Source organism: Rattus rattus, chromosome 15 (assembly GCF_011064425.1).
Source record: "Rattus rattus isolate New Zealand chromosome 15, Rrattus_CSIRO_v1, whole genome shotgun sequence".
Classification (NCBI taxonomy): Eukaryota; Metazoa; Chordata; class Mammalia; order Rodentia; family Muridae; genus Rattus; species Rattus rattus.
The window spans coordinates 12,702,214-12,716,631 of NC_046168.1; the positions used below are offsets into that span (position 1 = coordinate 12,702,214).

General features: G+C 41.6%; 1 pseudogene; it reads left to right on the plus strand.

Moving 5' to 3' along the window:
* The first annotated feature begins 2,996 nt into the window (after positions 1–2,996).
* Positions 2,997–3,869, plus strand: LOC116884737 (annotated as a pseudogene).
* The last annotated feature ends 10,549 nt before the right edge of the window (positions 3,870–14,418 follow it).

The window sequence follows — 14,418 nt, forward strand, 5'->3', positions numbered from 1 at the left end:
AATCATGAGTATTTTTAATGTTTGTTACTTATGAATAAGAATTTATCTTTAATTATGAGGTTTATTATATCTTCACCTCATAGATTCTGGCTTATTTTGTTTTTGATAGTCAAGTTGTGTATAAATAAAAGTACGAAATTGCTTTTTAAAGAAACTTCTTTCTTATCTAAAAGATCAATTTTGTAGACTGAAGTATTGTTTCATAGTTTAAGCAGATTTTCAAAGTAACCTTTGAGGATTTTTTATAAATAAAGTCTCATTTTTAAAGCACATTTCAGCTTAGGCTCATAAAATATTTGAAAGGATCTCATTCACTCTTTTCTATTTTTCCTGAGGATAGGTCTGAAACCACAGAAGAAGAGAAGGCTTGTTTAGAGCTCACAACTCTTTGTAGGCAGAGCCTAGCCTGAGCTCAGGCTTCTGACATGGAGACCTGCCCAGCCAGCCACCCTTTCTCCCCATGTCAGACTGCTGAGCTGGCTTTCCCAAGCATCCAGATTTGCCTGCGTTGTTTTTGAACCCATTATAGAGCATCTTCAGAGTGTTTGGTGTTCCAAGGTTCATTTCCTCTATTTTCATTTGTTTTGGGTGATAAGGTGGTGCATTAGCCATCTGTTAATTAAAAAAAAAATGCTTGAAGTAGATCAATGAAGAAAGAGCAAAGTTTCACTTTCTCTTCTTGTTTGAAGGGTTGCAACCATGGTCTGTTGTCCTCTCAGGACTGAGGCAAGGCAGCAGGGCACAGCTAACCAATGAGAAAGGCAAGGAAGACTAAATCAGGCCCTGAGCTCCTTCCAAGGTCACATCTACAATGACAGAAGACTTCTTACCAGGCCCCACTCTAATATTTTACTACTTTGAAACACCACCAGACTAGACATAAAGTAATATATTACATCATAGTGAACTCACGTCTCACATGTCACTTGTGTGCTTTTATTCCATGTGTGACTCTTTTATACAAAAATAGATGCATAGCCATTAAGGAAGTGTCTCTAAGACAGAAAAATAACGTTTTCTTGCCCCATTGGAAGACAGTTTTAAACACTTGTTAATTATTCATTTATTCAAAGCAATATTTTGGCTAAAATTTAAAGGCATTAGAGGGAGAGATTTCTCTCTATGCTTTTCAGGTAAGGAAGAGATTTAGCTCTGTTTTCACACATTGCTTTGTCTTTTAAGGCTTTTATCACAAAATTGACTAGGTCATTTGTTTATTGCAGAAACAACTGAGACCTTAAACATTCATGGCAAAGGAACAGAAATTATACTATATTCATAGTCCTGTGAGGGTTTTGTGGTGAGAGTGTGTGCTGCTCCCAAGCACGTGTTGATTGAGGGATATCAGTGCTGGACGTGTCGTGTGCCTGCCCAGTGTGGCGAGGTGGTGATTGCCAAGGGAGGCATGGGTAGTGGAGCACTTGTGGAACTAATTCAAGAACTGGAAACAGAGGAACGACTAATGCTTGCTCATTTTGGAGATGTAGAAGTGGGGTCCCAGAAAAGTGACTTCCCCCAGGTATGTTCAGTGAGAGATATGAAATGCTTTCAAGTTGCCTGGTGGGTTTGAGATGGCTGTGACCCACAATGCATTACTAGAGAAGCAGGGTTCCTCGTAGAAAGTAGGAAGGCCCCTTTTCAGAGCAAACTGATTTGGACCCAGCCCCAGAGGGGGAGTTGCCTCACAGATGGGCTTGCCCTGAATATGAACCTACTTACGTTGTGGCTAAGGTGACATTTTGAAATAATGAAATTCAGGTATTTCCATGCCTTACAGAGGAATTGTCCACATGAACACCTTTCCCCCTTCTCTTCTGTACTCTCATAGACTCATCCGTACAACACATAGTCTCTCATACTCACACCCATAATCGCTGTCTATGACGCAGAGGTCAGAGTTTGTTGTTAATTTGTTGATTAAGCTAATCTCTCATGATGGTCCTACTTCAGAAAAAGCTAGAGGCTAAGTGTGTACGGGGACATGGAAAGGAGCACCGCAGAGCTTCATGGGAAACCGCAGAGTTCCATTCAGAAACTGATCACCGTAAAACGAAGCTCCCCTTGACGGGTTCTTTGTTCCTTTTGGCTTTATGCTCAAGGTAGGTGGCGTTCCCTAACGTAGCTGGCGCTTTGCTGCCTACGTTCCCCCAGCTTTAACTCCATACCTCCAAATCTCAAGACCCCAGAAGTATTTGGATGAAGATTTCAGCTGTGAAAGTCACTGGTGAGGAAAGCAGCAGATGTCGGGCACTAGACTGGGAACCTTAAAAATTCATGCCGACGGGCAGGGCTATGCTAGAGGCAAGGGCATCTGCAGCAGCTCTGAAGACCAACCCTTCCGTGTCAGCACAGCTGCGCTCCTTCTTTCTCCGTGACTTTCTTGCCAGGGTGGACTCTGCTTATTTAAACCGTGAGCCAAAGTAACCCCGTCCTTTGTTAAATTAATTGATTTCGTTAGGTTTTTTAATTAAAGCAATGAGAAAAGTAATTCCTATAGATGATACTTGTGAAAGGGACACAAGCTTCTTTTACCTGCTTAGACAGCATAAATGCAATTTGCAAACATAAAAAGGCTATTAGAACAGTTTTTTGCCTTAGTAAGTAAAGTGTTTACACTAACATCTTTATACCTTTGAAACAAACTCACATTTAATTCTACACATTTAGTACAAAATGCAGCTTTGGTTGTGTGCCTAGCCTTTAATGGCTGAGCTCTCCAGTCCTTACTACTAAATACAAAGACAGTAATATATATTCGGTTTAAAATATTTATTTTAATTTTTAAAAAAATTCAAGATGTTTCTCCATATGGTCCCCATTAGCCTCCTTAGGCTGGCCTCTTATTCAGAGGTTTGTTATGTACACATTGAGAGAAATGCGTGCTGTGGACTCTGAGTCTCCCCATGAGCAGAGGTCCCTTGCAGATCCAATGCTAAGGTCCACACCCACCATCAGTTCCCCAGGGATGACCATATTTACATGTCTACAAGGGCTCCGGCATATGCAAAGCCATCTTTGTGGGCAATGATACTCCTGGAGCCATCTTCCCCTACATCGTAGATCCCCTAAGGCACCAGGGTGTGATGGTGGGCATGGGCTAGGACTCCTACATAGAAGAGGTCCAGAGCAAGAGAATCACCCGAAGTAACCCAACAAACAGGGCATTACCACCAACTGGTGACCATGATGGAGAACATCTGGCACTACATCTTCTACAACGAGTGGCCTGTGGCCTCCAAGGAACACCCCAGTGCTGTTCATTGAGACCCCTGTGAGTACCAAGGCCAACTGGGAAAAGATGAACTAAATCATGTTTGAGTCCTTCCATACCCCAGTGACGTACATAGACATCCAGGCCATGCGGTCCCCAGGCCTCTGCTTGAACCACCAACATTTCGATGGACTCTGGAAATAGCATTACCCTTGCTGTGCCTATCTGCGAAGACTATGCTTCTCCCCATGTCCTCCTGCATCTGGACCTGACAGATTACCTCATGAAGATCCTGACTGAGCAGGGCTATGGCTTCAACACTATCAAACAGGAAACCATGCATGATATCAAGGAAAAGCCGTGCTTTGTTGCCCTGGACTTTCAACTAGAGATGGCCACTGCTGCATCCCTTTCTTCCCTAGAGAAGAGTTATTTGCTGCCAGACAGCTACATCATTGCCACTATTGGCAGCAAGCAGTTTCAGGGCCCCGACACCCTCTTCCAGCTTTCCTTCCTGAGTATGGAATCCTGCGGCATCCACAAAACCACAGTCAATTCTAGCAAGAAATGTGACGTTCACATCCACAAAGACCTCTAGGTTAACATAGTGCTATCTGGTGGCACTGCTGTGTGTCCAGACATTGTTTTTATTATTATTATTATTATTATTATTATTATTATTATTATTATTTTATGTATATGAGTACACTGTTGCTGTCTTCAGACATACCAGAAGAAGGCATCAGATCCCATTATAGGTGGTTGAGAGCCACCATGTGGTTGCTGGGAATTGAACTCAGGACTTCTGGAAGAGCAGTCAGTGCTCTAACCACTGAGTCATCTCCAGCCCCAGACATTGTTAACAGGACACAGGAGATCGCTGCTCTGGCTCCCAGAATGATGGAGATCAAGATCTTGGTCTTCCGGAGTGCAGGTTCTCTATGTAGATGCCTCTCCATCTTGGCCTCACCGTTCGTGTCCCAGCATATGTGGATCAGCAAGGAGTAGGTTGAGTCCAGCTGGTCTTTGGTTTTAAAAAATCTCATATCCAACACAATCACTTTCTTCCCAGAGTCTCGCATCTTGTGCATACGAGTGAAGAGAAAGTCATGTAGGCTCACTCCTCAGGCTCTAGTCCTTTGTTTTATACATTTGATGTTTCCTAATGTCTGTTTTTACATTTTAAATATTTATTTTATGCATATGAGTATTTTGCCTGCATGCATGTAGGGGCATCATTGTGTGTACCTAGTGCAGGAGGAGGTCAGAAGAGGGCGTCAGATCTCCTGAAACTGGATTTAAGAAGAGTTGTGAACCACCATGTGAGTGCTGGGGATTGAACCTAGGTTCTGGGCAAGGCGCTGAGTGCTTTTAACGATCCCTCTAACATCTGTTTTTAATAGACACATTTCTTCCAAGATCCGTGTGTGTGTGTGTGTGTGTGTGTGTGTGTGTGTGTGTGTGTGTGTGTGTGCGTGTATGTGTGTGTGTGTGTGCGTGTGTGTGTGTGTGCGTGTGTGTGTGTGCATGTGTGTGTGTGTGTGTGTGCATGTGCGTGTGTGTGCGTGTGTGTGTGTGTGTGTGTGTGTGTGTGGTTGCGCGCGCGCCCGCAGGTCAGAGGATAACTTGGGTAAGTTTGTTCTTTCTACCATGTGGGACCCAGGGATCAAAGACAGGACAGCTGGAAACTCCTGTGGCAATGCAGTTGTTTGGGTTTCTGTGGCTGTGAAGAGACACCATGACCAAGGCTACTCTTAGAGAAGAAAACATTTGGTTGGGGCTGACTCACAGTTTCAGAGGTTCAGTCCCTTATCATCATGGCGGGAAGCATGGCAGCATGCAGGGAAGACATGGTGCTGCAGGAGCCAAGGGTTTACATCCTGACCCATGGGCAGCCAGGAGGAGACGACTCCACACCGGGCAGAGCTGGAGCACAGCAGACCTTAAAGCCCTACCTCTACATGCTTCCTCCAACAACGTCATACTTCCTAGTAGTGCCACTCCCCAGGGGCCGAGACAACTTGAGTCCTTCGGGGCCATACCCATTCAATCCACCACGATGCCTTTAGTCCAAACTATAACAAAAGGGAGCTATAGTGGTGGCGTCGGCCTGTAATCTGAGAAAGGATATTGAGTTCTAGTCTAGCTTGTGTTACATGGTAATAATGCTGCCAGCAGTAATAGTCATAGTAATAATAATAACAACAGCAAACCATGCTACTTTCACTTTTTTAATGTAGTTTTTGCTTCATTTTTCTGCAAACTTACTTTTATGTCACTTCTACAAGGAGAAAATATAACAGATAGACACAAATAATAAATTGGGATTTCTCCGTGGGTCAGATGTATGGAAAGTACTAATTTCACTCCTTTCAAGCAGCTTTTGGTAAGAAATAGACTATATATCAAGACCTGGGGATTCATTCTGGCTCCTTCTGCCATGAATCACATAATAAATAAACTCTTATTTCCGTAGGCTCTGCACTTGCATTTCTAGGCTGTCAGTTTCTATAGAATCCCATGAATAATACTTGCCTCTCAACAAGTCTTTACAAATGCAAAGGTCAAATAAATATAAAGTGAACTGACAAGGGGCATATCCATTAAACTCCAGGTAAGGACCCCAAGAAAACAATTTATGTTATTAGCAAATTAATACACTTTCTCATGTCTTTGAACGGGACACCTTTACTGTTAGGTAGAAAGAGTAAAACTGATTTCAATGTTAGAAATTCTACAAGAGAATTTAGCCAACAAGTCAAGTTTCAAGTTTCTCAGGCATGAAATGTTCCCAAGTGATAAACATCTGATGATCTTAACACACAGGACACGGTGAAAGCAGGTTGAGAATAATGTTTGACCTTGAGACAAGAGGCTTCCCTGGACAGGATGTGGGCTACTACTACAAACGCTCTTGCGCTGTGGAAACAGCAGAAGCTAGATGCTTTCTCAGCTCTTCTTTCTCTTACCTGGAAGGCATCATCAGCCTATCCGACCTTACTTTACGGCAGGTCACAAGATCCTACAGAGTCTTCCACGGATCTGGAGACAAGTAAGGAGGACAAAAAATGCAGGGGTCAGAGCGAATGCATCTGATCAGCTTTCTGCCACTGATTCCTGAACTTCCCCTCTCAATTATACTTCTAACTGATTTCTGTAAGCACAAACACATTCTATTTATGCACATTGTTCCTTTTCGTGTTCATCTCCGAAGGCTCACATGTTATGAATATCCTATATTAAACAATTCTGTGTTTTTATTTTGTGGACTTGTCTTCTGTTATAGAGATTTCAGTCACGAAACTTGTGATGAAGAGAGCATGTTTTCTCCCTTGCACACAGCAGAATAAAGAACAATGCCTGGGTTCTCTCTACTGGATGTAGAAAAATACCAGCTACGTACACTAGGTGGCAGCATGAGTCCAGGGACTTGCTCAAGAGAGATTTCAAACACGCAGAAAATTTACAAGGGAAGAAAAGAAAGAAGAAAGAAAGAAATTTAGTTGTTTTTCTTTTGTTCAAATAAATAAGATATTACAGTTTTGCACTGAACAAAAATATTCTGGGTTTTTTTTTTAAACCAACCGGACACTGGGGTGGAAACGTCTACTACCCTCAGCAAAGTAGAAATATCGGAAGCAATCCGTGCTCTCCATCCATGCAAAATAGATAATGGTCTAATAGCTTATTTCAGGCAAGAGCATGATATTGGCAAGTGCAAATATCCTTCTTTTGTGCATCACACGTTAGGAAGTTATACCCTGATACTTCTAAGTTTTTCTTTAAGATCTCGATCATAGTAAAATAGAAATGTTCTTGGGTAACAGTGCTTGACAAAATGGTCCAAGACTTTAGGGATGAGAGCTGTGTTAAAGACGTTATCTGGGCTGGGTCTGGTGGCACAGACACGTACTCCTGACTACACAGAGGGCAAGGAGAGGAAAGACTGTAACTTCAAGGCATGCCTGCAATATAGGGAACTTTCAGGGACACTTAGTGAGACCCTGTCTCGAGAAAAAAAAAAAGAAAATAAATATAAAAACAAAAAGGAAGAGAGGCTGTGCGTACAGTTGAGAGTTAGCATATTTATCTAGCCTATGTGTCATCCTGGTTACTTCTCTGTACCATAAATAAGCAAATAAACAATAAGTTTTCATCTTTTCCTTTCTCCTGCGAGTTTTCTACTGATTTTCACTTCTCACAGCATTCTTTTTTTTAATTCTGCTTCTTTTTTTTCTTTCCACCTTTATTAACTTGAGTATTTCTTATTTACATTTCGATTGTTATTCCCCTTCCTGGTTTCTGGGTCAACATCCCCTAACCCCCTCCTCCTCCCCTTCTATATGGGTGTTCCCCTCCCCATCCTCCCCCCATTACCGCCATCCCCCAACAATCCCGTTCACTGGGGGTTCAGTCTTAGCAGGACCCAAGGCTTCCCCTTCCACTGGTGCTCTTACTAGGCTATTCAATGCTACCTATGAGGTTGGAGCCCAGGGTCAGTCCATGTATAGTCTTTGGGTAGTGGCTTAGTCCCTGGAAGCTCTGGTTGGTTGGCATTGTTGTTCATATGGGGTCTCGAGCCCCTTCAAGCTCTTCCAGTCCTTTCTCTGATTCCTTCAACGGGGGTCCCATCCTCAGTTCAGTGGTTTGCTGCTGGCATTCGCCTATGTATTTGCTGAATTCTGGCTGTGTCTCTCAGGAGAGATCTACATCCGGCTCTGTCGGCCTGCACTTCTTTGCTTCATCCATCTTGTCTAATTGGGTGGCTGTATATGTATGGGCCACATGTGGGGCAGGCTCTGAATGGGTGTTCCTTCTGTGTCTGTTCTAAACTTTGCCTCCCTATCCCCTGCCAAGGGTATTCTTGTTCCCCTTTTAAAGAAGGAGTGAAGCATTCGCATTTTGGTCATCCGTCTTGAGTTTCATGTGTTCCTTGCATCTAGGCTAATTCGAGCATTTGGGCTAATAGCCACTTATCAATGAGTGCATACCATGTGTGTTTTTCTGTGATTGGGTTACCTCACTCAGGATGATATTTTCCAGTTCCATCCATTTGCCTATGAATTTCATAAAGGCATTGTTTTTGATAGCTGAGTAGTACTCCATTGTGTAGATGTACCACATTTTCTGTATCCATTCCTCTGTTGAAGGGCATCTGGGTTCTTTCCAGCTTCTGGCTATTATAAATAAAGGCTGCTATGAACATAGTGGAGCATGTGTCTTTGTTATATGTTGGGGCATGTTTTGGGTATATGCCCAAGAGAGGTATAGCTGGGTCCTCAGGTATGTCCAATTTTCTGAGGAACCTCCAGACTGATTTCCAGAATGGTTGTACCAGTCTTCAATCCTACCAACAATGGAGGAGTGTTCCTCTTTCTCCACATCCTTGCCAGCATTTGCTGTCACCTGAGTTTTTTTGATCTTAGCTATTCTCACAGCATTCTTACCTACTTTTCGTTTCATTTGTTCTTTGTTATTCTGAGAAAATGTGGTGGGGAGAAAATGCTAATCGTGTATATAATTGATAAAATATCTCCTTGCAGATCATCTTTCTATTTGAGGAAGAAGAAATAAAATAATTGCAGGTGCCTATCACATTTAAAGGAAAAGTTGATTCTTCTTGCTAACAAAAGGAGAAATCCGGGTCTAGGTTATACAGAAGAAAAATATGACATGAAGATCAGAAACATGAGGTGGGCAATGGTGGCGCTCGCCTTTAATATCAAGCACTCAGGAGGCAGAGGCAGGCGTTCTCTGAGTTCAAGGCTGCCCTGTACTACAGCCGTGAGTTCCATGAGAGCCAAGGATATACAGAGAAACCATGTTTCTAAAATTGAAGGAAAAAAAAAAAAGCAAAACAAAACAACTTAAACAAGAAGAAGAACAAACCTCAAACCAAAACCGACAAAACTAACCCACCAACCCACAAACAAAGAAATAAACATTATCAATCAATACAGTTTTAAATTTCTGTGGGCAAGGTGACAGGAAGAGTTTTAGGAACTCAACTTAACTAATAGGAGAGTGGGGAGACAGGATCCACCAATAGGATGCTGTATTTGCATCTTATGATCTCAGTAAACATTAGGGAAAATTGTTAGAAGGAAAAAAATTTGTATTAGACATTGGCAAAGGACACGAACATCTCAGCTCCTAGGAAGAATTCAGGAAAGTACCATCAATATGGAAATGGGGCTAGGTATATTTTGTAGAAGAGGGGGGGGGAGAGAGAGAGAGAGAGAGAGAGAGAGAGGGGGGGAGAGGGGGGAGAACAGAGAATTAGGTGTCATAAATTACACAAGCTTTAGAAAAATCTAATGACATGGTTATGGTATCTACCGTGGCTTTTCATATTTTGGGTAATATGGATACATTTTACATGTTCAATCTAAACTTTTTTTTTTTTTTGTTATGTGTGTTTTCGCTTTCTGCTAATCGAATGTTGATTTAGACTTGCTCTAGTGACTGAGGTTGCGACCCGGTCCCAGACTGATCATTTATCGTGTCCTCTGAATGCCTGAGCCTTCTGGATCAACACTATTTAGAGCTGAATAACAATAAGAAACGCTGTCTATCCCTGCAACTCAGAGATAGAATAAACCAAATCAAATAAGCAAGAGTTAGGAATAACTGCTTACATGCTCTGAGAGGTTACTTAAAATGTGTTTTAAAAAATCAGCTCCCTAAAACGTATGCTAGGGGCAAGGTCTAAGCAGTAATTAATATTAAAATAAATGTAAAATAGTTAACCGCATGAACTGCCCCTCGTAGACTCCATGGGCATTTGCCACATCCTTACACCGGAGAGACTAGTAAGAGAAGCCCTGCCCTCTGCAACTGATTGGAAATTGCCTGTTGCTTTTGTTACATAAAACGTAATCTTGTAAAAGACATCTGTAATAGAGGGGGGAAAGGAAGCAGAGAACCTCCAATAAAAACGGAACCGACAGGCATTGCTTCGCGCACATAGATATTGGTTCTGTAAATCCGGTCTGGCCTTGTAAAGTTAATGAGGCTCCTCTGAGCTTTTAAAATTCCCACAACTGGAATCCATAGAACTAGAGAAATAAATGGAGGTTAACCACACTGTGGCTTCAGATTATGCTTTCCCTGTTAACAGTCCCATAAAAACTTGGGCTAAGTGAACACAGATATTAAACTTTTTATTGCATATATATATTGAACAGTCATTTTGTTAGTGCCTCCGTGAGCTGGACGAGAAAGTGAGGTCTCTGAGTGTTAGGTCCATGTGAAGAGGAAAGAACCGGAATGACCTGAAAGTATTAAGGAAGCAGCAAGAAAATACAGAAGCAACAGAAGTGATTTTAAAGACGGGATAAGTGAAGAAAAGAAAGGCGGAGTGGGCAAAACAGAAAAGATGATGTGCACTAGATGTGTTTGTCATAGTGAAACTGATGGACGGAGGCTTTACATTTCTCTCTCTCTCTCTCTCTCTCTCTCTCTGTGTGTGTGCGCGTGCACGTGCATGTGTGAACTGACTTTGAATGGTGTGTAATATATTGAGAGTCAAGGACCTGGATATTAATTATGCTACTCAATTATAATTTGAAAAGTTGAAACCATCATTTTTCTTATCGATTTACAGACATTATTGTATAGTCCAGAGACAAAGTATACGACAGGTAAATATACCATGGATGCATTTTCCAGGACAATAACCTGCCTTTTACTTTATTACATATTATCATTAGATGGTTGGATGTCTCTGAATTTTGAATTTTAGTCTTTTGCAGTCAGGGTCTCTTTGCTGTTGTAAAATACCTTGAAAGAAGCAACTTGAGGGAGAATGGGCTAATGTCAGCTTAAAGTTCCGGCAGGATATGGTGCATGGTGAGAAATGTCAGCAGGCAGGGGAGGTACAGTAGAAGGAAAAAGAGGCTGAATGGTCACATTCCATTCACGTTTAGAGAGTCAAGACACGGCACAGGAATAACCACAGGCAACAATCGCAAAAACACTCCAAACACATGCAGAACTCTAAGCATTCCTTGACCCATTTCCTCCTCATGTCATGACACCCCCTTCTTGTCTGAGTTACTCACACTGGTCATACAGCCCATGGATGCTTTAGGCCAATTTGAGACTTTACAACAGGAACAAGTAAACCCTGTGTGTATGCCTCTATTGTAGAACTGTGAGATTGATGCAAATTCTTTTGTTAGCATACTTTGCTATTTTTTACTGCATAACGTTCTTGGTTTTATGGTTACATGATAAGCCAGTATTAATGGACTTGAGTATTGGTTTTTATTTAAGGCTACTATGAATTTCACTGCTACCATATTTTTGGAACTGACTTTTCAAAGGTTCTGTAACAGTTTTTGTCAGGGTAATATTATTGAACACTGTGTAAAGATTGTCTTTGAATTATACAATTCGCTGATCCTGTGCTGGCGGAGGGTTGAGTGTTGACGGACTTTGGTATTGTTATTCATGTTGCCACAAAATATTTTGTAAACATTCTCTCTCTTGCCTTCTGATTGGCTTTTTAAAAAGCAGATGATCTGCAGCTGAGGAGAGAACACGTGGGACTTCCAGCAGAGACAGAAACTCTAGGAAAGAGTTAGGCACAGTCAGACGTGGAGGAGGAAGCAGGCCATGACTGAAGGAGAGGTAACTAATGTGTCATGTGGCAGAATTTAGAATAGAATAAACGGGCTAATAAGTTAAAAGAGGTAGATGGGAACAAGCCTAAGTGAAGGCCTGAAGCATCCATAATAAATTTATGTCTCTGTCTATTCAGAGCTGGTGTCTCTATAGAAAGTCCACATGGGTATAAATTTCCTCCAAGATTGAATCATTCCATCCTTCAGGGAAGCTCCTTAAGGTAAACAACTCAAAATACCTTCAGGAAGTCCCTGAAACTGACCAGATTCACTAGGCTCTTCCCTGCCAGAGGAAACTGTAAAAGCTGAGGGTCCCTCTTAGATGAAGCCAAGCTGCAAAGAAGACTTCAGACAAGCACATCTGCAAAGACTCTTAGGCCAGCCCAGCTGACTGGAAGATGCAGAAATAGCCAAGATGCCTTCAAGAGGCTAGAACACTGGAGGCACTTGGAGAGGATACAGTCCAATCTGTTGTGTCACCCACAGGCTGTGTATGTGCTCCAGGTTCTCAACTTTGAAAGCTGTCACACATGCTGGGGTGGGGTTTGGTGGCACAGCTGCCTTTGAGTCACCTCTGCTCCTATGAGTAACCACTCACTGATAATCCTGAATGTAACCCCAGTAAAACTCATCGATTCACTAAACTGAACTTCGGTCCTATCCATACTGTGGTTTATTATGGGTTCCCTATCTGTGTGGGCAGCTGTATGTTACATCTCTCCAGGAAAAGTTTTGTCCCGTGCCACAAAGTTCTCCTTCCCCTCCTCTCTGCCTCTCCTCTCTGGTATATAGATCCCATTGTGGGTTATTGAAACCAGAAATCCTGTAAATAGCAGCTACAAAGAGTGTTATTAAATAGTTTTCCAGATGTTTTTTCTCATTTACACTTGCCTCAGCAACGTGTGAGTGTCAAAGGTTCTTCACCCTTTCCTCAGTGCTTGGTATTGTTAGTGCATCTGTACACGTGCCCTGCTTGTGTATTATGCTTCCAATTTTGTGTTTTTATGGATTTTATAGTTTGTATGTATGTGCGTTTTTCTTTTTTAAAGTTATTATGTTTTTATTTGGCTGTTTGTTTTCTAAAGAGTGGAAGAAGGCGTGGAGCTGGCTGGGTGAGAGACGGATGGGAGGATCTGGGAGAAGATGAGGGAGGGGAAACTGACCGGGGTGTGCTGTGTGAAAAGCTATTGTTCTTAGTCAAGCAAAGAAAAAAAGAATGTACCACCGTCCAAAATTTATCTCAAATGACAAACATTTCTCAAAATCATTTCATTAAATATTGCATATTTAATAAGAGACTGGTTTGGTCCTTGTCTTCTCTTTTCCTCATCAAACAGTACATGATATGTTTTAGGTAACCAGTAACAGTTAAAATTAATTAGAATTACCTAAAGGAATATAACATCACCCTAGAATTATTTCTGAGAAAATTATTTTTACTTTTTAATCTAGAAAAGCAACTTAAACTTTGCCCGAAGCACAACCATTCATTGTTTACATGTAAGTCCATCCTTTAAGACTGTGAATGTTTGCTGGATTATTGGTTTACTCGAATGACTGTAAAGTCAAAGTACACATATTTCAATTAGCCTTTCAAACAATTACCTGTTCTTAGTATAATTCCCTCTTATTTTGCATGAAATATAATTTGTTGAAATGCTGTTTTTAAGTGTTTGTATTTCCAGGAATGGCAGATGCATGAGGATTCTGACTTGCTGTCTTTCACTTCAGCGTCCTTGGCGGATGGCACTTTTACATGTTTTCACCCTGATGATGATTGCTCTGTCATCTGCAGCTACTGCACCCTCATGATCATTACCACAGACAGTGATGATCCTCCCATGGTCATAATCTTTTATTTCGACGTTCGCAGTAGCTTCCTAACTACATTTAGGATTGACTGACCATTTGCATATTCTAATCTTTCTTTCCTTTTCGAGCCACAACTGTTTCCCTGTGCTTTAGATTTGTGTTTTCAGATTCAAACCAAACTACCTTCAATGCGTTCTTATATCATTTGGATCCAGACAGCACCTGAAACATATATTACTATTAAATAGGTCTTGTACGTAAATGTGCAATAATTGCCAATTACTTAAAAATATACGTTACAATTCGTAGAGTTCACATCACATTTTTCTGGGTATGCTCCAGCAATGTGCTAGTCTTCTCAGTGCTTGCTGAAGTAAATTCTTAGGAGTTCTATAGTGACACTGAATTCACTCCATCACAAAAAAACCTGTATAATATATTTGATTGAATTAATAGACTGCAATGTTATTTCGGTAGTTCCCTGGTTTTTCTAATTCAGGATCATAATTATGGTTAAATGTCTCATTGATGAAATGTTTGGGTACATTTTACTGCACATAACTTATATCAAGCTTGTACCAATCTTGGGTTTTCAACCGTACTGGCTGGCTAGACTTCATGTCCCTGGCATGTTGGACACATGCTACAAGAGGAGACGGGTAGTGAACAGTCTTACCCAGCTATGGACCCTGCAAACCTCAATAATGACTGACCTGGCAGGACATACCCACTGCTGTACTCCTTACTTGAATGCTGTGGGAGGAACCA